At 38.4% G+C, this 24,116-nt stretch overlaps 1 long non-coding RNA gene and 1 pseudogene across 2 annotated transcripts in view; one reads left to right on the top strand and one right to left on the bottom strand.

Annotated features, from left to right (window-relative positions):
• Positions 1 to 4,299, top strand: part of LOC309970128 (protein O-mannosyl-transferase TMTC2-like) — a 44,131-nt pseudogene extending 39,832 nt beyond the window's left edge. Inside the window, exons 2-3 of the transcript in view lie at positions 1,884 to 2,942; positions 3,219 to 4,299. The product of the transcript in view is annotated as a protein O-mannosyl-transferase TMTC2-like (transcript). The remainder of the gene's footprint in view (positions 1 to 1,883; positions 2,943 to 3,218) is intronic.
• Positions 1 to 24,116, bottom strand: part of LOC309969798 — a 136,183-nt gene that overhangs the window by 75,047 nt on the left and 37,020 nt on the right. The window lies entirely within an intron of this gene.

The raw sequence follows: 24,116 nt of genomic DNA, 5'->3' as shown, positions 1-24,116 counted from the left end.
CCTAGAGATTATCATACTAAGTGAAGTAAGTCAGACAGAGAAAGACATATAAAATATGATATCACTTATTTGTGGAATCTAAGATAATGATACAAATGAACTTATTTACAAAACAGAAACAGACTCACAGACATAGAAAACAATCTTATGGTTACCAAGGCAGAAGGAGGAGGACAGACAAATTACGAGTTTGGGATTAACAGATACACACTACTATATATAAATAAATAACCAACAAAGAGCTACTGTATAGAACGGGGAAGTATATTCAACATCTTGTAATAACCTATAATGGAAAAGAATGTGAAAAAGAATTTATATGTATAACTGAATCACTTTGCTGTACACCTGAAACTAACACAACATTGTAAATCAACTATACTTCAACTTAAAAAAGAAATTTAAAGTAATACATGGTGACATTTCACTTAAGGAGCAATTAAATCTTTAATTCATCATTATTTCTGTTTATCTGTATAGCCATATGTGAAAATAACCCTTTGGTTTTTTTTAAAGTAATTTTTTAAAGTTTCCTATAATTAGTTTTCTGTAAACTTTCCATGTTTTAAAAGTCACTTTTTGGATGTTTATAACTGAAGCACACCACCAACAAGGACACAAATTAGATCAGCTGCTGGCTTAGGAACAAACATTCTCATGTCACCCATCACTCTTCGGGCACTCTTTTTATTTTGCCCTTCACCTGGGAGGAGTTTTACAGTTTTTTTCCCCTGGACAAGTTTTATTGAACAGTAGGCAATCTATGAGAGAAAAAAAAGCAGCAATTGCCCAGATCCCTGCATAGTGCTGTTTGAGAATTATATGAATAATATATGTAAAGCACATAGAGAAGCAAGTGTTCTATATATGTTTGCTGTTATTACTTCATAATGAGAAACTAATAGATAATTATACAATGGAGAAGTAAAATATTAACATACTGCAGAGAAAGAAATTAATACTAAAAGACTCATCTAAAAGAATTTAAAGCTGTTTCATCTAGGGGGAGGAAAACAGGGTGTTACTAGTTTTTTATAACAAGCCTCATAGAATATTTTACTCTATAGTTATGTTAAAAATAAAAACCTATAAGAAAATAAGGAAGGAAGCTGGAAGGCAAACACTAACCAGAAGAAAGCTGGTATAACAATATTCATACTAGATAAAATAGAATTTAATTATTTAAGAAGGCTAAAGAAGGATATTATGTAATTACAATAATATAATATTTTTGAACGTGTGCATACTTAGCATCATAGCTATACAATAGATAAAGCAAAAACTGACAGATTTACAAGAAGAAGTATTTTTTAAAGCATACACAACCTTATTACCACAGTCAGAAGTCAGTATATTAGCAAAAGAAAAATTAGGGTATGGATTATTTGAGCAATAATTAGATATTCACAGAGTCAAACTCTGGGTCACAAAGAAAGTCTCAACAAATGAAATAAAATTTTAAAATCCAGATCATACAGACAATATTCTGTGACCATAATGAAACTGAAATACATATCAATAGTAAAAAGAAAAAAAATTTAAAGAAATCCATATGTTTGAAAACATAGAAAAAATTCTCTTAAATAGCTCATAGGCTAATAAAAACAATAGAAATTAATAAAAAGTGAATAATGATGAAAATTTCATATATCAAAACTAGTGAATACAGATGGAGAAAGCATCTATTGAGTTGCAGCTCTCAGAGATGCAAAGTATGTAGAGAAAGAACATCAGGAGACAGAACTTGGAGAGAAATCTCCACATTCTGGAGAAAAATATGGAGGAGATGCTAGCCAAGGAGAGCTGGAAAGAGGTACATAATCAAAAAGATAGGAGGAGAATGATAATAGTAATGTGTTAAAGAGCAAAGCTGTGTTATCAAGACTAATCAGGACTTTCTCCCAGAAACTCCATGGGTCCACATTTTTTACAATGATTTTCGCGGTACTCTTCTAACCTATAGTGGCAGCCACAGTCCTACTGGCCACTCTGCACTCTTTCTTCTCCCTTGAACCAGGCCGTCGGGGGCTGAATCCCTGGAGCTACCATTTCATCAATGTCCTATTGCACCCAGCAGTCACTGGTCTCTTCAGGAACTTCTCCAAGATACTCCTTGTGATGGACATTGGACCTTCATGGCTGGCTTGCTCTTCCTCTCTCACTCCATTCACATAGAGGCAGTGGCAGGAATTGTGAGATGGACTGATGTTGGGACCAGTCTTTTTCCTCTCATTGCCTGCTACATTAAACACTATTCTACAAGAAACTACTCAGCCAGGTCCTGGGGCTGGCTCCTGGGCATGGTACTGTGGGCAGGATGCAGCATGTTGTGGAAGGAACAAGGAGTGACTGTCCTTGCAATCTCAGCAGTTTATGATATGTTTGTCATTCACAGGCTGAAAATGAAACAGATCTTACCCACCATTTACAAAAGGAAGAACTTGTCTCTTTTTCTCAGCATTACTTTGTTAGCTTTCTGGGGAACCTCCCTTGTTGGTGTCTGTTTATACTGTATAGGAAACAAACCACTAAGCTTTTCCAGCTTTGACAACCCAGTTGCTGATTTGCTTACCTCCTACCTCGCATGTTCATTTTCTTCTACTGGCCAACCAGGAAACTTTGGCTGTTGCTATGCCCAGATGCCTTCAGTTTTAATTAGTCAATGGATGCCATGCCCCTGCTCAAAACAAATTTGTGATTGGAGAAACCTACACACTATAGTCTTCTATGCTGGACTCCTCCATGCCTACTGTGGTTTGAAAAGCCCAAGCATAGAAAGAGAATGCGACAGTAGATTTGTAACAAACGGCAAGCAGAATGTAAATGAGCATAACTATCATTCAGAGGTGGAGTACCGGAACTCAGAGATTGAGCCCAGTTTTGCATCAAAAGTAGAAAATGGCATTAAAACCCCAATGCAGGGGACACGGGTTCCAGCCCTGGTCCGGGAAGATCCCACATGCCACGGAGCAACTAAGCCCTTGCACCACAACTACTGAGCCTGCACTCTAGAGCCCACGTGACACAACTACTGAAGCCCGCGCACCTAGAGCCCGTGCTCCACAACAAGCGAAGCCACCGCAATGAGAAGCCTGCGCACCACAACGAAAAGTAGCCCCCGCTTGCTGCAACTAGAGAAAGCCCACATGGAACAATGAAGACACAATACAGCCAAAAATAAAATAAATAAATTTATTAAAAATAATAATGCATCACAGAGAACACAGCTTGCCTCTATGGAAAACATTGTTGTTCTGTCTTCATCTTTGTTAATAATATATTTTGTTCCTGCCACAAACCTGTTTTTCTATATCTGCTTTGTAATTGCACAATAAGTATTGTATATTCCTAGTACTGGCTTCTGCCTCCTCCTTACAGTGGCTGCCAGAGCCCTTTATGTCAAAGTCTAAAAGTAGTTTCTCAAGAGCTTGATCTTTTATGCTACAGCTACATTAATTGTTTTCTATGAACTCAAGACTGCAATCAGGAATGGTGACTGGCAGAATGAGGAAATACTATATAGGTCAGGGATAAAAATAAACCTAGATAAAGGATGGAGTAACCTTGGAAATGTTCTGAAGAGTCAGAGCAAAATTTCTGAAGCTAAAAGCACCTATAGAAATACTTTGTACTACCAAAGCAACATGGCTGACATGCTTTATAATGTAAGGTTACTTCTACAAGAGAGGAACAGGTTTGCAGAAGCACTACATTATGATAAATTGGCAATCAGAAGCATGCCTACATTGGCTTCTTCGTATTTAAACATCGGTATTATTCTAATGAACCAAGGAAAGACGGAAGAAACCTGATGCACATTTCTTAAGTGTTCTGAGATCTCCCTCCAAAACCTAAGGGACCCTCATGCACACATAAGAGTTCGGTAACCAGCTGTCTGTACAACATGGGGAAACACTATTATGAGCAGGGACACTATGAGGATGCTTTTAGTGTATACAAGGAAGCAATTCAGAAAATACCAAGGCAATTTGCCCCACAGAGCTTGTATAGCATGATGGGTGAAGTATACGTGCTATTAAGTAAACTCCCTGAAGCAGAGCATTGGTGTATGGAATCACTGAGATCCAAGACCGACCATATCCCTGCTCATCTTACCTATGGGAAACAGGTCATAAGGGTGAGACTGAAAAGTTCTCCTTGAAGGCTATTGACCTGGATCCCACCAAAGGAAGTGTTAAAAGCATTTTGGGGAGTATTCACTTTGCTGTTCACACAGCGGTTCATACCAAAAAAGCAGAACATTGGAAACCTCCTGAAGGACATAATAATTACCCATAGAACTGTAAAGTAGAGCACTTAAAATAGGATCTTTTGGCATTCGTAAAGTGGGGAGAGAGTCTTAAGTTTCAAGTTTTGTTCATTTCTGAAAGCTAATTTAGGAAGTATATTGTTCATTAAACATTGTGAGAGGAAGTCAGAGTGTGTGTTAAGGCAAGGTAAACTATTTAAAATCAAATGTTCATAGGGAGTGATTAAAGAGTAGTGTGAATCCTGGTGAGTTGGCAGGTTATCCTGAAGCTGCTGTCTTCCCTCTTTGGGACAGCCTGCTTATCAGTTTCTAAAACTTAGAAAACTCCTTTTTAATACCGTGTGAGGATCTGTCAAAATCTACACTTTTTTCCTGACTTGTGCACATAAAGTTTCATGATTTGGATGTCACTGTCATTTGGTCATCATTTGTTTTTCATGTTCTGAAAAGGATATGCAGAATAAAACAAACCATGTTTCACACTGGTGCTGTAGGAGGATTTGCCCAGCCTGCAAGACTTATGTGTGTCAGGCAGACATTTTTTACTTTGATGTCACCAATATTTTCTACTCCAAAACTGCCTAGGAAAATTCATTGTATTAATTTCTAGGCTTTTGAAATTGCCTTTTAAAATGGTTATTCCTGGTTAATGCATATGCTTATATGGAGTAAATAAAACTAATCTTAAAAATTGTTCTAGTTCCAATAACCAACTAGCAGCTATTAGACAAAAGGGAAGGTGGTTCATGCCTCCTAGAAGTTACTGGTTAAAAAATCAAGTCTGTATGCTCTCTCACTGGCTTGCATCTCTAGCATCATGTTGCCCCACTTCCCCCCAGCTCTTCCCCAATCCAGCACAATGAGCATCACCCAGCTCTTTGAATTTGCCATGCCTCCCCAACAAAGGGATCTTGCTGTTCCCTCTGCCTGAAAGCTGTCTTCTCTACCTCTTTTTCTTGCTACCTCATGTTCAATTTACAGATAACATTTTTTGGCAAATTATAAATACTCAATAAATATTTTGGTGTGACATAGACTAGCTAAATACTCAAATGTTTTGTCTTGTTTGACTATGTGCCTTTAGGAGTTGAGTCTAGTATAATGCCCTTCAAAATCAGGCCACAAACCAGGAGCTTCCTCCAATCCCAAGGGGAGGCAGATAACAGGGTGTTATCAGGATGCCAGTGAAAACAGGCACAGGATCAATAAGGTGTGCCATCTTTGAGAAAATGTTCATCACCCCAAAAGCATGACATGAATGGGACTATGAAAATGTATGTCCTGTAAGTCAAGGCCATCTCAAGGGCACATAGCAGTAATTTTAAGTACAGGTCCTACTAAAATATCAGAAATGGTGTTTCTGAAACTTTGGTTGTAAAGCATACAATCGACAAAACCCCATTTAGATTGTCTTTTGTGGTTTGGCTAGCAAAGTGATGTCATGGCATAGTTGAAGTGCCTGGGTGAGGTATCGCAAAAGGGACAGTCTCCCACCTCTGAAACCAACTTATCTACTCGTTTGGCTCTGGCCAGCCTGTCAGTTCTTGGTCACTGGTTCTCAGAAGAGTGTTGTTGTGTTTGGTTGTCTGCCTGCTTCTCTTGCCAAGATGCAAAATTCTCAAGAGTTTAGGTTGACAGGTAAAGGATGACAAAGCATTCAAATAATGCATGTCTAGAGCACTGTTAATGTTCCAGTATCTCTCAGCCACCCCAAGCTTCAGTGGTCTGCATGTTTTATTGTGGCACACCATGCCCTCTCAAGGCAGGTTTCAGGTAGCCTAGATGTCAGTAGCAGCTATCTCCTCATGAGATAACTGACCTCAAATGTGGCCAGCTTCCTGGAAACTTGGCATATGTGCCTTGGGTCAAAAAGTTGACCAGTGCGTGTGTCTGTCCTTATTTATTTATTTATTTATTTATTTATCATCTTTATTGGAGTATAATTGCTTTACAATGTTGTGATAGTTTCTGTTGTATAACAAAGTGAATCAGCTAAATGTATACACATATTCCCATATCCCCTCCCTCCCACCCTCCCTATCCAACCTCTCTAGAGGTCACAAAGCACAGAGCTGATCTCCCTGTGCTATACATCTGCTTCCCACTAGCTATCTATTTTACATTAGTTAGTGTATATATGTCAATGCTACTCTTTCACTTCGTCCCAGCTTCCATTTCCCCCCTTTCCGCCATGTCCTCAAGTCCATTATCTTTGTCTGTATCTTTATTCCTGTCCTGCCACTAAGTTCATTAAAACCTTTTTTTTTTTTAGATTTCATATATATGTGTTAGCATATGGTTGTTTTTTTCTCCTTCTGACTTACTTCACTCTGTATGACAGACTCTAGGTCCATCCAACTCGCTACAAAAAACTCAATTTTGTTTCTTTTTATGGCTAATATTCCACTGTATACATGTGCCACAACTTCCATTCATCTGTAATGTTTCTTTTTTTTATAACTTTATTTATTTTTGGCTGCATTGGGTTTTGGTTGCTGTGCGTGGCTTTCTCTAGTTGCGGAGAACGGGGGCTACTCTTTGTTGCAGTGTATGGGCTTCTGATTGCGGTGGCTTCTCTTGTTGCAGAGCACAGGCTCTAGGTATGTGGGCTTCAGTAGTTGTGTCATGCAGGCTCAGTAGTTGTGGCTCCCAGGCTCTGGAGCGCAGGCTTAGTAGTTGTGGCACATGGGCTTAGTTGCTCCGTGGCATGTGGGATCTTCCTAGACCAGGGCTTGAACCCGTGTATCCTGCATTGGCAGGCTGATTCTTCTTAACCACTGCACCACCAGGGAAGTCCCTGTAATGTTTATTTTTATGGCTGAGTAATATTCAATTGTATATATGTGCCACATTTTATATATGTGCCATTGTATATATGTGTCCATCTGTAGATGGACATTTAGGTTGCTTCCATCATCATTTAAATGCAAAGGACAAACCGTCCAGAATTCCATGAAACATCCCATCCTGTATCCAAGACCAAGGATATGGTACAAAGTTTGAGAATGGTAAGTCCTGCAGCAGAATGAACATCCACCCATATAGACCCAGCACCCTTGAAAGAACTGGTCTGCTCATTACCAGGTGCTTGCCACCTAGCTTTGCAGCAATTCAGAGAATGGGTAGCAGAGTCCCAGGACAGTAGCTGCAGGAAGTTGTGGACATGGTACCACATATGCTTCACTATTTGCAGTGAATATATCTATTTATAAATCCTCAAGGTCTCAGAAACTCTGGCTACCATTTCACCAGTGAGCCTTGAAGCTGGCCCATAGAGATTCCCAGTCACCCAAGACCTTCCAGGGTCTGTGGATGACATTGCTGAATATCTAAGCCAGGTAAGCCATCAAATAGATTACTTGGCTCAGGTTGGATGTCCAGGTTGTTTTCAAGCAATGGACAAGATGTGGAGGAGAGATACAACTCACTTATCCTTTCCTACAAGGCAAGGAACTGCACCATGCTCAGCACCCATGAAAAAGTACGTCCTGACATTTCTACTTGCAGGAGAGTTAAATGGATCTAGAAAGGGAGCTACAATATCAATGGGAAAAATAAGAAATGTGTCCTTACAGTACTGCCAAAGCCAAATGACATGACAATGATGTTATGTGGAAAAAGCATTTTAAAGAAAACAAACTATAGGAGATGATCTGTTGCTGACGAGTATTTTTCAGAAATAAGCAAAATTCTAGTTACACTCCACCAACCAGGAGCAGCCAACTGGCAATCCTCTGCCAACCAAGATGGTTAGAATTCTAAAGCCACACTATATGACAAAGTAATATGTGCAAAAAACAAATGAATAATTTTATCATGTAAATTTAAAACCAAGAAATTGTCTAGAGTTTAACAAAATTAGACAACTTGTTTTAATATAAAGAAAGAAGTAAATATAACATCTAGTTCATAGAAAACTCATTTTTCCTTTCCCTTCTAAATAAAGGTGATTATTTTTCAAAATTGTAGTTTGAATGGGTGTCCAATTATTAATCTTTCCCTGGGGACCCACTTATTTCCACTGGGCCTTAAGGCATAGGAAAGAGTAGCATGGTTTCACAAGGTCAATTTTGATTTTTTTTTCTGGGAATGGCAGGAGAAATGGTGTTTGGGTGCACCAGGCACTGAGTCAGATCTTTACTCAGTCCCCTGAACACAGAGCAGCACCTGCAAGAGGGGGAGAGGAGTGCTCTCCGACAGGGGAGGTAATGTTGAGAGGAAGAGAGAGGAGGGTTTGAACTTCCATAGAACTGGAGTCCTGCACTGGTCTCCAGCAACTGTGTAGGGTCCTACCAGCTAGGTAAATGTAATAGTATCCATACTACTACCATAGAAAGCAATAAGACCTCCAAATCAGAACTTTCATCCCGGAGAGCTGACTGTTAAAACCTTGCCAACACACCACTGCTCTTGTTATTTACTCTCCCATTCTTTAAGCTCTGTTATTTACTCTCCAATTCTTTAAGCTCTCTCACACTCTTATTCCTTCCACCCATACTCTTCATCAGTTGTAGACTTTCATTCCTTTCATCTGTACTGTTTGCCCTGTCTGAAAGCCCTCGCTGGGCCTTGCTTCCTTCCACATACTATCTGGACTCCCTCTTCCTTCAGAGCACTTTGTCCTTTGCTCCCTTAACAACCTAGCTCTACCCCCATCTAAAATTCCCTGGCCATGAATCAATCAAACCTATGCCTTTTTCTCCTACCTCATGGCATCCAAGCATTGCTGGAGAAAATGTCATAGCCCTGGGTGTTGAAACCATGTTAGCCTCTCAGTCTCCTCAGTGCTTTTCAGAAATCTATCTACTTGTGTTTGACCAGCTTAGCTGTTCTGAAATTTACCTACTTTCCCTAAGTTAATTATCATTCTCTCTGCATGTAACCTCATCTCCTACTTCAAGGGGAAAAAAATTAAATAGTAACCACAGAGCAGGAATTCTCTCAACTTCTTGATCATTAGCTACCTATACGTTATCTTATATCTTCTCCTTGTATTTCAATTGTAGTATTATTCCTGATTCTTTCCTTCTTTCTTCACTGTACCTCAGTTTTCTCATCTATAAAACAGATAATAATATTGACCTCATGGGGTATTTGTGAGTATTAAATAAGCCATCACTTAATAAATTGAATACGCACTTGTAAGGTTTCTTAAAATATATTTATTGAGATATAATCCACATATCACAAAATAAATACATATAAAGTATATAATTCAATGATTTCAGTATATTCACTATCACCACAATCCAAATTTAGAACATTTTTTTAACCCTAAAAAGAAACCCTGTATTCATGAGCAATCATTCCCCATTTCCATCTCCCTGTAGCCCCTGAAAACTGCTAAACTATGTTACATCTCTGTAGATTTACCTATTCTGGACATTTCATATAAATGGAATCATACACTATCTGTTCTTTTGTTATTGGTGCCTTTCACTTAGCACAACGTTTTTCAAGTTTCAACTTGCAAGGTTTTAAAAAACAGTCTCTGACACATAGTAAATGTGCTGTGTGTACTACTGTTTGCAATTATCATTTCCTGGGCTTATTATTCCTCAACAACTAAGTCCCAACACTTTCCATGTTTCTGGAACTCCAGCAATTTTTCTCTCTCTGTGGTATTTTCAACTTTCATTTTCTACTTTCATCTCTATCTTGGCATATAAACCCTCTCAAATGTATCCAATATCTAGTTACCTCCTATCTCTCTCTCCAGATAAAATTACTTTAAAAACTATTCATCTATTAATGCCACATTTTTCTATTAAGTTCTCACAAATAGTCTAGCATTTAGTAGTGGAAAGGACTTCTCAGAGAACTGCCATTGAGATAGACCCTCAAAACCACCATGTTTGATCTATTAATTTGAACTGTATGAAATGTCCAATATATAACGTCTGACTTACAAAAATGGCAATTTTATAGCATTCAATCTGTCAATGTTCTCCAGCCAAACATTACCAGGAACACACCTGTAGTTGAGCAAGCTGGGTTCATTGCTTCTTACAATGAGGGAGAATGCACACCATGGGGAACTGTGTGGTGACTTAGTAGGAGGGTGTTAGAAAACATCACAGATTGGGCTTGTCTAAGATAACTAGGGGGTGGGGTGGTGGATGGTGGAGTTAAGGAAAAAGGGCTTTGCTCTGGACTGGATGCTTTCAGGAAGCAGAAGCAATTCTAAGATTAAGTAAATCTAATCTAGGAGGAAAAACTAGAATGAAGATAAAAAAACTGTAATTGACAAAGAAGCAGTAGTCACTCATATAAGCCAGGATAAGAGGATGTTGGTCAATTTTGTGATTTGGACAGTGTTCACAGACATGATTACAGAGTAGTCTTGGTTTTGTCTTCATCCATCATGACTTTGTCTCATGTTGATGTTGTGTACGAATATTTATCTTCAACAAAAGAACATCATAGCCTTGCTGTGAGTGCTGGGTCAGCACCCAGCAACATGTGGCTTGATGATAGTACCAGGCCAACTTCTGGATGTACGGGACTGCTTTTCTTCTTCTCAGTTCACCATTGCTGAAATTTTCTTAATCAAGATCCAAAGATTGTCCAGAGAACAGAGCCTACAGTTGAACTAGGGTTAAACCCTCCTTTTTCCGCCATAAGATGAGTTGTTGAATCATCTGACATAATAATGGCTATGCAGTAACATTTAGTACTCTAGATGAGATACATTGGCCAATGGCAAAAAGAGAAATTACCTGAAACAAAATGATTTCTCATTCATTTTTGTAGTAAGTCTCAAAGCCAGGGACCTAGAATATAAAACCCAGGCAATGAAAATACATGTGTCTGTTTTAGAAAGCAAGGTAGCCTTTTTTTTTTTATCTTAGTCATGGATTATTCTACTTGCTCTCCAGTATTTAAGCACAACAAGAAGTGATTGTTAGAGTACAATTTTTTTCCTTCACTAGCTAAAAATAAATAAAAAACAATGTGACTGTCAATGATAGGTCTAGCTAATGAGTTTAAATTTAAACTGGTTTATTGGGTTTCTGGAGATAAAGCTGTGTAATTTTTAAGTTTTCCTAGGTTTAAAGACAAGTTTTTGACATTCTTTTCCCATTGTCTGTGCATGTGTGTGTGTGTGTGTGTGTGTGTGTGTGTTTTACTGTGGGAGTTTTAGCCCATATATTATTCATTAAAAGGGAGTTAGCTTTCCTTACAGGAAATTTTCGGAAGTGGAATGTGCTTGCCTCTTTGTACAGGGTTTTGAGCATTCTTTTCAGGGAAACATGATTTCCTGATACTTTTAAAATTTCTGAAAAATCTCTAACAATTATCCTGAATACACATGTTAAGTTAGTGTGTGACAGGTATGTGTATTTCACGTAAGTAGTACTCTAGTAGGCACATTATATTAAGAATACTGTTGACCCCTGAATAATGTGGGGATTAAGGCACTGACTTCCATGTAGTTTAAAATACGTGTTGGATAACTTTAGAGTTGGCCCTCTGCAGTTCTGTAGTATGTATTTATTCAAAAAATCCACATGTAAGTGGATTCACACAGTTCAAACCCATGTTGTTCAAGGGTCAACTGTAAGAGTATACATTAGTACAACAGGAACAGGGCAAATTTTTGTCCCTCGAGTTGGGCAGATTCTTTGAGTAGAGTAGAGTTAAACAGTTCCTGAAAGCAGGCTTCTGTGCCTCTGAAGATAAAAAACTGATTGTTGTAGGGAGGGTGTTCTCATTTCTAAAAGGCCAAGTCTTGCTGATACAGTTGTAATGATTTTAGTAAAAGCATTTTGCCAATGTCAGGTAAAGCTTTCATTTTTATAAAATTATACAAAGATTAGGATTAATAATGTGAGGAAACTTTAAGTTATGGAAGGTTCTATAAAAATAATCTACCTTGTTAATATTTGAAGGAACAGTTATTTAATTGGTCAGCAGACAGTTAAATTCATAGTCATAGCTATGATCTGAGAAAAATACATCATAAAGTTTTGTTTTCTCTTAAGTTGCCAAAGATCATACAGAGTCAAAGTAATAGAATGGAGATAAGGGATATCATATTGAGATGTCTTTTAGTTACTTAACTGAGGGTATCAAAATACACTAACAATTAATATTAATGGTAAAGGAAAAGCAAACCAAGTGATGATGAACTAGAAAATTAATCTTTTCCATTGTCTTGGAAGGAAGCTGGTTTTTCTCTAGTCAACAACATGTTCCATCATCTTGGATGGAAGATTTCTGTAGTGAGAGGCTTCTGGACAATTCCTAAGAATCCTAAATTTAAGGTCTCTGAATTAATAGACATCCAATAATCAGAAGAAAGTGCTGCATGTCTTTAAAGTTGAGAACAACACCTTAGAGTTTTAGTAGGATGCCAGTTGTTTACATTGCCAGATAAGGTCTGTTCCATTGAGACTCAATGGCAGTTATTTCTCTACTACCTCTTTTAGAAAACTCAATATCCAGGTTTCAGAATATTTAGAGTCTATCTCAGTGGGTGTTTAGAAATTCAACTTGTTACTGATAAACCTGGATGCACCATATGAATTTCTATATTCTGTGTTCTGTCATATCAGCTTGTAATCAACAAGAATCTACCATTGGAAATAATGTCCAAATGCATGAGGTGACTTATTTTTAATTCAGAAGGAGATAAGCTGTAATTATAAGAGGAGATTGATCTTACTGCCATCAAAGTTAATGGCAATAATATGAGCCTTGAAATCTTGAGGTGTCTTAGAGCTTTGAGAGTTATAGGTTTGGAATTCCTGGTGGTCTCATTTTTCCTGAAATTTGTAGATGATAATAATAGTGAAGATTTTTAGTTAAAGTTAAAGCTGGAATGGAGTAGATAAAACTCAGAAGAATGTGTGCCCACTATGAAAATGAAGTTAAGAGAGTGAATTGACAGAGAGAGATGAATTAAGCAGATATGAAGAGAAAGTATATGAAAAGAAAGAGAGTCAATTTCTAGTTTCAGGTCTGTACAAAAACTTCTTATATTTCTATTCACAAAACACCTCTCTCTCTCTCATTAACACATTATTTTCTTAATTAGCTTGAATTAGTGTATGTTCTTTGCTCCCCTGGGCCAAAGTTGGCACAACTTGATCCTCAATTAGAATAATAAACTGCAATGATACAAAACACATCCAATATATTTAAATCACAAGTACAAATAAAAAATTGTAAATACTAATTGTTAGAGGTGGGACCAAGATGGCAGAGTACACAAAAATCTCTTTCATCCCTATACACTAACAACAAAAAATCTGAAAGAGAAATTAAGGAAACACTCTCATGAACCACTGCAACAAAAAGAATAAAATACCTAGGAATAAACCTATCTAAGGAGACAAAAGACCTGTATGCAGAAAACTATGACACTGATGAAAGAAATCAAAGATGACACAAACAGATGGAGAGATATACCAGGTTCTTGGATTGGAGGAATCAACATTGTGAAAATGACTATACTGCCCAAAGAAATCTACAGATTCAGTGCAATCACTCTCAAACTACCAAGGGCATTTTTCACAGAACTAGAACAAAAAATTTTATAATTTGTGTGGAAACACAAAAGACCCCGAATAGCCAAAACAAATTTGAGAAAGAAAAATGCAGCTGGAGGAATAAGGCTCCCTGACTTCAGAGTATACTACAAAGCTACAGTAATCAAGACAGTATGGTACTAGCACAAAAACAGAAATATAGATCAATGGAACAGGATAGAAAGTCCAGAGATAAACCCATGCATATATGGTCATCTTATCTTTGACAAAGGAAGCAAGAATAAACAATGGAAAAAAGACAGCCTCTTCAATAAATGGTGATAGGAAAACTGGACAGCTACATGTAAAAGAATGAAATTAGAACACTTCTTAACACCATACACAGAAATAAACCCCAAATGGATTACAGACCTAAATGTAAGGCCAGACACTACAAAACTCTTAGAGCAAAACATAGAACACTTTTTGACATAAATCACAGCAAGATCCTTTTTGACCTACCTCCTAGAGAAATGGAAATAAAAGCAAAAATAAACAAATGGGACCTAATGAAACTTAAAAGCTTTTGCACAGCAAAGAACACAAACAAGAGGAAAAGATAGCCCTCAGAATGGGAGAAAATATTTGCAAATGAAGCAACTGATAAAGGATTAATCTCCCAATTTACAAGCAGCTCATACAGCTCAATATCAAAGAAACAAACAACCCAATCCAAAAATGGGCAGAAGACCTAAACAGACATTTCTCCAAAGAAGATATACAGATTGCCAACAAACACATGAAAGGTTGCTCAACATCACTAATCATTAGAGAAATGCAAATCAAAACTACAATGAGGTATCACCTCACACCAGTCAGAATGGTCATCATCAAAAAATCTAGAAACAATAAATGCTGGAGAGGGTGTGGAGAAAAGGGCACACTCTGGCACTGTTGGTGGGAATGTAAATTGATACAGCCACTATGGAAAACAGTATGGAGGTTCCTTAAAAAACTAAAAATAGAACTACCATATGACCCAGCAATCCCACTCCTGGGCATATACCCTGAGAAAACCATAATTCAAAAAGAGACATGTACCACAATGTTCATTGCAGCACTATTTACAATAACTAGGACATGGAAGCAACCTCAGTATCCATTGACAGGTGAATGGATAAAGAAGATGTGGCACATATATACAATGGAATATTACTCAGCCATAAAAGGGAATGAAATTGAGTTATTTGTTGTGAGGTGGAAAGATATACAGTCTGTCATACAGAGTGAAGTAAGTCAGAAAGAGGAAAGCAAATACTGTATGCTAACACATATATATGGAATCTAAAAAAAAAATTATTCTGATGAACCTAGGGGCAGGAGAGGAGAAAAGATGCAGACATAGAGAATGGACTTGAGGACATGGGGGGAGTGGGGGAATGCGAAACTGGGACAAAATGAGAAAGGAGCATTGGCATATATACACTACCAAATGTAAATTTGATAGCTAGTGTGAAGCAGCTGCATAGCACAGGGAGATCAGCTCCGGGCTTTGTGACCACCTAGAGGGGTGGGATAGGGAGGGTGGGAGGGAGGCTCAAGAGGGAGGGAATATGAGGATATATGTATACATATAGCTAATTCACTTTGTTATACAGCAGAAACTAACACAACATTGTAAAGCAATTATACTCTAATAAAGATGAAAAATAAATAAATAAATAGAAAAATAAGTAAATAAAAGGAAAAGAAGGAAACTTATTAAAAGAAAAAAAAAAGATGGCAGAGTAGAAAGACCCTGAGCTTACGTCTCCCAATGAATATATCAAACTTACAACTACATACAGTAAGTCCCCTACATACGAACCTTCAAGTTGCAAACTTCCAAAGATGCGAACATGCATTTGCATATCCAATCAGGTAAGTTAGTTTATGTGTCTGGCATACATTGTCACGTGTGTGCATCCTCTACAAGTGATTGTGTTTTTGTGTACTTTTCTGTACAGTACTGTAAAGAGTACAATAGTACAGCATCTTTATTTCGAGCCAAGAATGTCCAGAAGCAAGTGTAAAAGCAGCAGTGATGTAGATGCTACTACTGTACTTTTCAAGGTACTGTATTGTAAGATTAAAAATGTTTTCTTTATTTTTTGTTTGTTTTTTATATATTATTTATGTGAAAAGTATTATAAACTTATTACAGTACAGTACTATATAGCCAATTGTGTTAGTTGGGTACGTAGGCTTACTTTGTTGGATTTACAAACAAAGTGGACTTATGAATGGACTTACGAATGCACTCTCAGAATGGAATTTGTTCATATATAGGGGACTTACTGTATATAGTAAATCTTACTGAGAACAACGTGAAGACTAGCAGAATGGCTCTTCTACAAGCAAGCTGTAAAGAAAGAACCACACTGAGTCTAGTAGGAGGGAAGGGAAAACAATCTAGTCAAGACCTGTACCTCTAGTGAGTGACCTAGAGAGGAAAGGGATAGCAGAGGCTCGGGGGTTCTCCCTGGGGAGTGAAGAGTTTGAGACCTGTATTAAGAGCCCCTGGTGTCTGACACTTGAAAGACAAGCCCTCTTACCTGGTTTGAAAACCAGTGGGGCTTACAGGAGGACTGTAAGAAAACAAGACTCTGCTTTTGAAAAGTGCACACACAGATTTGTTTGCTCTAAGTTCCAGCATAGAGGCAGCAGATTAAAAATTGTCTGATGCTCTGGCTGGCATGCAAAAAATGCCCCAGCATGACTGACAGCATGCACTGAGCTCCTACTCCAGCACTTTCTTCTCTGGCATTGCTCCCCACTAAAGGGGAGACCTCACTTGGCAGCATTCACATGTGTGTACTTAGGAAGGAGTGGGTCCATCTCTAGCCAGGGCAGAAACCACCACTGACAGTGAGTGCATGCACCAGAGAGAGAGTAGATCCAATTTAGTAGTGTGGCTCCAACCACTCTTGCAATGACCACACTGCTAACCAAGGCAGATCAACCAGGGGGAAAAATCAGAAACTGCTCAGGCATGTGGCCCCAAGCCCTCAGACCCAGGCCATGCCCCCAACGAAGGCATGCACTACCACCTCACCAGGAAGAAGCCCACCTCCCTCAAGCTTCCTTCTCCAGATCCATGGGTGCCAGCCCCAACTCTGATAGGGCAGTGATGACCTTGGACATGCCCTGGTTTACATCTGCCTCTGGCCACAGCTTGTCTGACTCCAGCCATACCTCCAACCAAGGTGGCTGCTAGTGCACCCCAAAAGAATATGTGGCCTGTGCTCACTTTATGTCCAGCTCTCCCACCAAGCCTAGTGGGCACATGCAGACTGCATAAGGACACTCCCACAAAAGAACATGCCTTCAAGACTGGGATAGATAACTGTTTCACCTAATTTCATAAAGACAAACAGAGAAAGTCAGACAAAATGAGAAAATAGAGGAATATGTTTCAAATTAAATATCAAGATAAAACCCCAGAAAAAAAAATGGTAAAACTGAGATAAATAATTTATCTGATAAGTTCAAAGCAATACTAATAAAAGTGCTAACTGAACTCAAGAAAAGAATAGATGAACACAGTGAGAACTTCCAAAAAGAATTAGAAAATACAAAACAAAACAAACTAGTCAAACATAAAGAGTACAATAACTGGAATGAAAAATACACTAGAAAGAATTAACACCATGTCAGTTGATACAGAACACATAAGCAGTATGGAACATAGATTAGTGGAAATAACCCAATCTGGATAGCAAAAATTTTGAAAAAATTTAATGAGGATAATTTAAGAAACACCTGGGGGCTTCCCTGGTGGCGCAGTGGTTGAGAGTCCGCCTGCCGATGCAGGGGACGCGGGTTCGTGCCCCATTCCGGGAGGATCCCATATGCCGCGGAGCGGCTGGGCCCGTGAGCCATGGCCGCTGGGCCTGCACGTCCGGAGCCTGTGCTCTGCAGTGGGGGAGGCCACAACAGTGAGAGGCCCACGTACCGCAAAAAAAAAAAAAAAAAAAAAAACACCTGGGACAACATCAAGCATAGTAACCTTTGCATTATAGGATCTCAGAAGGAGAAGAGAGGGAGAAATGGGTAGAAAATGTATTTGATGAAATTATGGCTGAAAACTTTTACAACCTGGATAAGGCAACAGATATCCAGGTACAGGAAGCACAGACAGTCCCAAATAAGATGAACCCAAAGAGAACCACAGCAAGACATATCATAATTGAAGTGGCAAACGTTAAAAGAGAGAATTTTACAGGCAGCAAAGGAGAAACAAAGAGTCACATGCAAGGGAATTTCCATAAGGTTATCAGCTGATATTTTCAGCAGAAACTTTGCAGGAGAGAAGGAAGGGGCATGCAGTATTTAAAGTGCTGAAAAGAAAAAACTCACAACCTAAGAAAACTACCCAGTAAAGTTAACATTCAGAATTGGAGGAGAGACAAAGAATTTCCCAGGCAAGCAAAAATTAAATGAGTTAATCACCACTAAACTGACCTTATAAGAAATGCTAAAGTGTCTTTTTTAAATAAAAATAAAAGGCTATAACAAAGTATAGAAAGCTAAAAATCCCACTAGTAATGTCAAATATATAAGGCAATGGATCAAACACTTAAGCTAGCACAAAAGTAAAAAGACAAAAATTGTAATTAAAAAAACCCTCTAACTATAATAAACAATTAAGGGATAGGCATGAAGATGATGTAAAATATGACATCAAAAACACAAAATGTGGTTGGAGGAGTAAAAATATAGGTCTTTTAGGTTGTGTTTGAACATAAATGACTGCAGGTTTAAAGCAAATAAATAAAGTTATACGTTGACATATATGAACTCCATGGTAACCAAAAATCAAAAACCTATAATAGATACACAAAAATGAGAGAGAAAGTTAGCCAAACAACACACTACAGAAAATCATCAAACCACAAGGGAAAAAGACTAAAAGGAGAAAAAAAGAAGAGAGAAGAATTACAAGAACAACCAGAATACAAATAAGAAAATTGCAATAAGTACAAACCTATCAATAATCACTTTAAAGGTCAATAGACTAAATTATTCAATCAAAAGGTATAGGGTGGCTGATTGGGTAAAACAAGACTCATCTCTTTGATGCCTACAACAGACTCACTTTGGTGTTAAAGAAATACACAGGTTGAAAGTGAAAAGATGGAAAAGGTTATTTCATGCAAATGGAAATGAAAAGAAAGCTGAGGTAGCAATACTCAGACAAAGCAGCCTTTTAAACAAAGTCTATTTTTAGTTTTTCAAGGAACCTCCATACGTAAAGAATGGACTTGAGGACATGGGGAGGGGGATGGGTAAGCTGGGACAAAGTGAGAGAGTGGCATGGACATATATACACTACCAAATGTAAAATAGATAGCTAGTGGAAAGCAGCCACATAGCACAGGGAGATCAGATCAGTGCTTTGTGACCACCTGGAGGGGTGGGATGGGGAGGGTGGGAGGGAGGAGATATGGGGATGTATGTATATGCATGGCTGATTGACTTTGTTGTAAAGCAGAAACTAACACACCATTGTGGAGCAATTATACTCCAATAAAGGTGTTAAATAAAATAAAATAATAAAATAAAATCATGGGGCAAAAAGTCTATAACAAAAACAAAGAAGGGCATTATATAGTAATAAAGGGGTCAATACAAGAAGAGGATATAACATTTGCAAACATATGTGCACTCAATAAAGGAGGAAGTAAATATATAAAACAAATTTTAACAGACATAAAGGGAGAAATTGACAGCAATATATTAATAATAGGGGACTTTTACATCCCACTTACATAAATGGATAGATCATCCAAACAGAAAATCCAAAGAAACAGTGGCCTTAAATGACATACTAGAACACATGGATTTAATATATATCTATAGGACATCCCATCCTAGAAGAGCAGAATACAAATTCTTTTGAAGTTCACATGGAATTTTCTCCATGACAGCTTACATGTTAAGCCACAAAACAAGTCTCAATAAATTTAATAAAATTGAAATTATATCAAGCACAGTTTCAGACCACAACAGTATGAAACTAGAAATTAATTACAGGAAGAAAAATGGAAACAAACAAACAAAAAAGTGGAGACTAAAGAGCATGCTTAAAAAATTAATGGGTCAACAAAAAAATCAAAGAAGAAATTAGAAACTACCTTAAAACAAATGGAAATAAAAACGACTTTCCAAACTTTATGAGATGCAACAAAAGCCCTTCTAAGATGGAGATTTATAGTGATACAGACTTACCAAAAGAAACAGGAAAAATCTCAAATAAACACCCTAACTTACAATGTAAAGGAATTAGAAAAAGAACAAAGAAAGCCCAAGGTCAGCAGAAAGAAAGAAATAAGATCAGAGTGGAAATAAATAAAATAGAGACCAAACAAACAACAACAATAGAAGAGTTCAATAATCCAGTTTGTTGAAAACCAAGTGCTAGTTTTTTGAAAAGAAAAGCAAAATTGATAAACTTTAGCCAGACTCATTAAGAAAAGAAAAAACAGGTGGTCAAAATTATGAAAATTAGAAATGAAAGATAAGTTATAACCAATATCAAAGAAATATAAAAAAGTCATGAGAATGTTATAGTTTTATACCAACAAATTAGGAAAAGAAGAAATGGATAAATTCCTAGAAACATAGAATCTTGCAAGACTGTATCAGGATGAAAAAGATAATCTGAACAGACCAATTTCTGGTATTGATATTGAATTAGTAATTTTAAAATTCCCAACAAACAAAAGTCCAGGACTGGACAATTTCACAGGGGAATTCCAGCATGCATTTAAAGAAGAGGTAATACCTATTGTTCTCAAACCATTCCAAATAACTAAAGAGGAGGGAATATTCCTGAACTCATTCGATGAAGCAAGCAGTACCCCGATACCAAAACCAGACATAGACATTACTAAAAAAGAAAATTACAGCCCAATAGCACTGATGAACATAGATGCAAAGACCCTTAACAAAATATTAGCAAGCCAAGTACAACAATGCATAAAGAGTATCATTCACCATGATCAAGTGAGATTTATTCCAGCAATGCAAGGATGGTTCAACACCGACAGTTCAATCAACATGATAGCCCACATTAACCTAAAAGAAAGATCAAAACCATATAATAATCTTAATAGATGCACAAAAAACATTTCACAAAAGTCAACATCCATTCATGATAAAAAAAAAAAAACTCTCATCAAAGTTGATATAGAGGGAACATACCCCAACATAATAATTAAGGCCATTTAAGGCAAACCAACACCTAATATAATACTCAACAGTTAAAAGCTGAGAGCTTCCCTGGTGGTGCAGTGGTTGAGAGTCCACCTGCCGATGCAGGGGACACGGGTTCGTGCCCTGGTCCGGGAAGATCCCACATGCTGCGGAGCAGCTAGGCCTGTGAGCCATGTCCACTGAGCCTACGCGTCTGGAGCCTATGCTCTGCAATGGGAGAGGCCACAACAGTGAGAGGCCCGTGTACCAGAAGAAAAAAAAAAGCTGAAAGCAAACAAGACCAGGATAGCCTCTTTGACCACTTCTCTTTAACATAGCACTAGAAACCCTAGCCACAGCAATTAGACAAGAAAAATAAATTAAAAGAGTCCAAATTGGAAAAGAAGTAAAACTGTCACTGTTTGCAGATGACATAACACTATATACAGAAAACACTAGATACTCCACAAAAAAACAAATTTAGAACTAAGCAATAAATTCAGTAGAGTTGCAGGATACAAGATTAATATACAGAAATCTGTTGCTTTTGTGTACACTAATAGTGAACTATCGAAAGATAAAGCAAGAAAACATCCCATTTACCGTCACATCAAAAAGAATAAATTTAGCAATAAATTTAACCAGTGATGTGTAAGATCTACACTCTGAAAGCTATAAGATATCAATGATGAAAACTGAAGATGATACTAGTAAATGAAAAGATATCCCATGTTTGAGGATTGGAATAATTAATATTGTTAAAATATCCATACTATTCCAAGAAAAATACAAATTACATGCAATCCATATCAAAATACACATGACGGAAGAGACCTTCAAGATGGCAGAAGAGTAAGACGTGGAGATCACCTTCTCCCCCACAAATACATCAGAAATACATCTACATGTGAAACAACTCCTACAGAACACCTACTGAACGCTGGCAGAACACCTCACACTTCCCCAAAGGCAAGAAACTCCCCACGTACCTGGGTAAGGCAAAAGAAAACAGAAAAAATAGAGACAAAAGAATAGGGAGGGGACCTGCACCACTAGGAGGGAGCTGTGAAGGAGGAAATGTTTCCACACACTAGGAAGCCCCTTCACTGGCGGAGACGGGGGGTGGTGGGGAGGAAGTTTCAGAGCCATGGAGGAGAGCACAGTAACAGTGGTGCAGAGGGCAAAGCGGAGAGATTCCCACACAGTGGACCAGTGTCTACAAGCACTCACCAGCCTGAGAGGCTTGTCTGCTCACATGCCGGCCAAAACGGGTGGGGGCTTGGACCTGAGGCTCCAGCATCTTCAAACGTCAGATCTCAGGGAGAGGACTGGGGTTGGCTGTGTGAACACAGCATGAGCAGGGCTAGTGCACCACAGCTAGGCAGGAGGAAGTCTGGGAAAAAGTCTGGAAATGCCTAAGAGCAAGGGACCATTGCTTCAGGGTGCACAAGAAGGGGGATTCAGAGCACCACCTAAACGAGCTACAGAGACGGGCGTGAGCCATGGCTTTCAGCCTGGACCCCAGAGATGGGCATGAAACGCTAAGGCTGCTGCTGCAGCCACCAAGAAGCCTGTGTGCAAGCACAGGTCACTATCCACACCTCCCTTCCCAGGAGCCTGTGCAGCCCGCCACTGCCAGGGTCCCATGATCCAGGGACAACTTCCCTGGGAGAACACACGGCATGCTTCAGGCTGTTGCAACATCACACCTCTGCCGCTGCATGCTCACCCTGCATTCCATATCCTTCCCTACCCCTGCCCTGAGTGAGCCAGAGCCCCCAATCAGCTGCTGCTTTAACCCCATCCCGTCTAAGCGAACAACAGATGCCCTCAGGCTACCTACACACAGAGGCGGGGCCAAATCCAAAGATGAACCCCAGGAGCTGTGCGAACAAAGAAGAGAAAGGGAAATCTCTGCCAGCAGCCTCAGGAGCAGTGGATTAAATCTCCACAATCAACTTGAGGTACCCTGCATCTGTGGAATACCTGAATAGAAAATGAATCATCCCAAAATTGAGTCAATGGACTTTGGGAGCAATGAAATCTATGTATTTTTCCTTTTTCTCTTTTTGTGAGTGTGTATGTGTATGCTTCTTTGTGTGATTTTATCTGTGTAGCTTTGCTTTTACCATTTGTCCTAGGGTTCTGTCTGTCCATTTTGTTTTTTTTAGTATACTTTTCAGTGCTCGTTATCATTGATGGATTTGTTTTTTGGTTAAGTTGCTCTCTTCTTTCTTTCTTTTTATTATTACTTTTTAATTTTTAATAATTATTTTTTATTTTAATAACTTTATCTTATTTTATATATTTCTTTCTTTTTGTCTCCCTTTTCTTCTGAGCCATGTGGCTCACAGGGTCTTGGTGCCCCAGCCAGGTGCAAGGCCTATGCCTCTGAAGTGAGAGAGCTGAGTTCAGGACATTGGTCCACCAGAGATCTCACAGCTCCATGTAATATCAAATGGCAAAAGCTCTCCCAGAGATCTCCATCTTCACACTAAGACCCAGCTCCACTCAAAGAACAGAAGGATACAGTGCTGGACACCCTATGACAAACAAATAGCAAGACAGGAACACAACCCCACCAATTAGCAAAGAGGCTGCCTAAAATCATAATAAGGTCACAGACAAACCAAAACACACCACAAGACACAGTCCTGCCCACAAGAAAGACAAGATCCAGTCTCATCCACCAGAACACAGGCACTAGTGCCCTTCACCAGGAAGCCTACAAAATGCTCTGAAACAACCTTAGCCACTGGGGGCAGACAACAAAAACAATAGGAACTACAAACCTGCAGCCTGTGAAAAGGAGACCACAAACACAGTAAGTTAAGCAAAATGAGCAGACAGGGAAACACACAGCAGATGAAGGAGCAAGCTAAAAACCCACCAGACCACAAAAATGAAGAGGAAATAGGCAGTCTATCTGAAAAAATTTCAGAGTAGTGATAGTATAGATGATCCAAAATCTTGAAAATAGAATGAAGAAAATACAAGAAACATTTAACAATGTTAATGTTAAATGTTAAATGACCTAGATGAAATAAAGAGCAAACAAACAATGATGAACTACACAATAAATGGAATTAAAAATTCTCTAGAAGGAATAAATAGCAGAATAACTGAGGCAGAAGAAC

Source organism: Leucopleurus acutus, assembly GCF_964270905.1.
Source record: "Leucopleurus acutus genome assembly, chromosome: 12".
In the NCBI taxonomy this organism is placed as follows: domain Eukaryota; kingdom Metazoa; phylum Chordata; class Mammalia; order Artiodactyla; family Delphinidae; genus Leucopleurus; species Leucopleurus acutus.
This window is presented reverse-complemented; position numbering and strand designations above follow the sequence as displayed.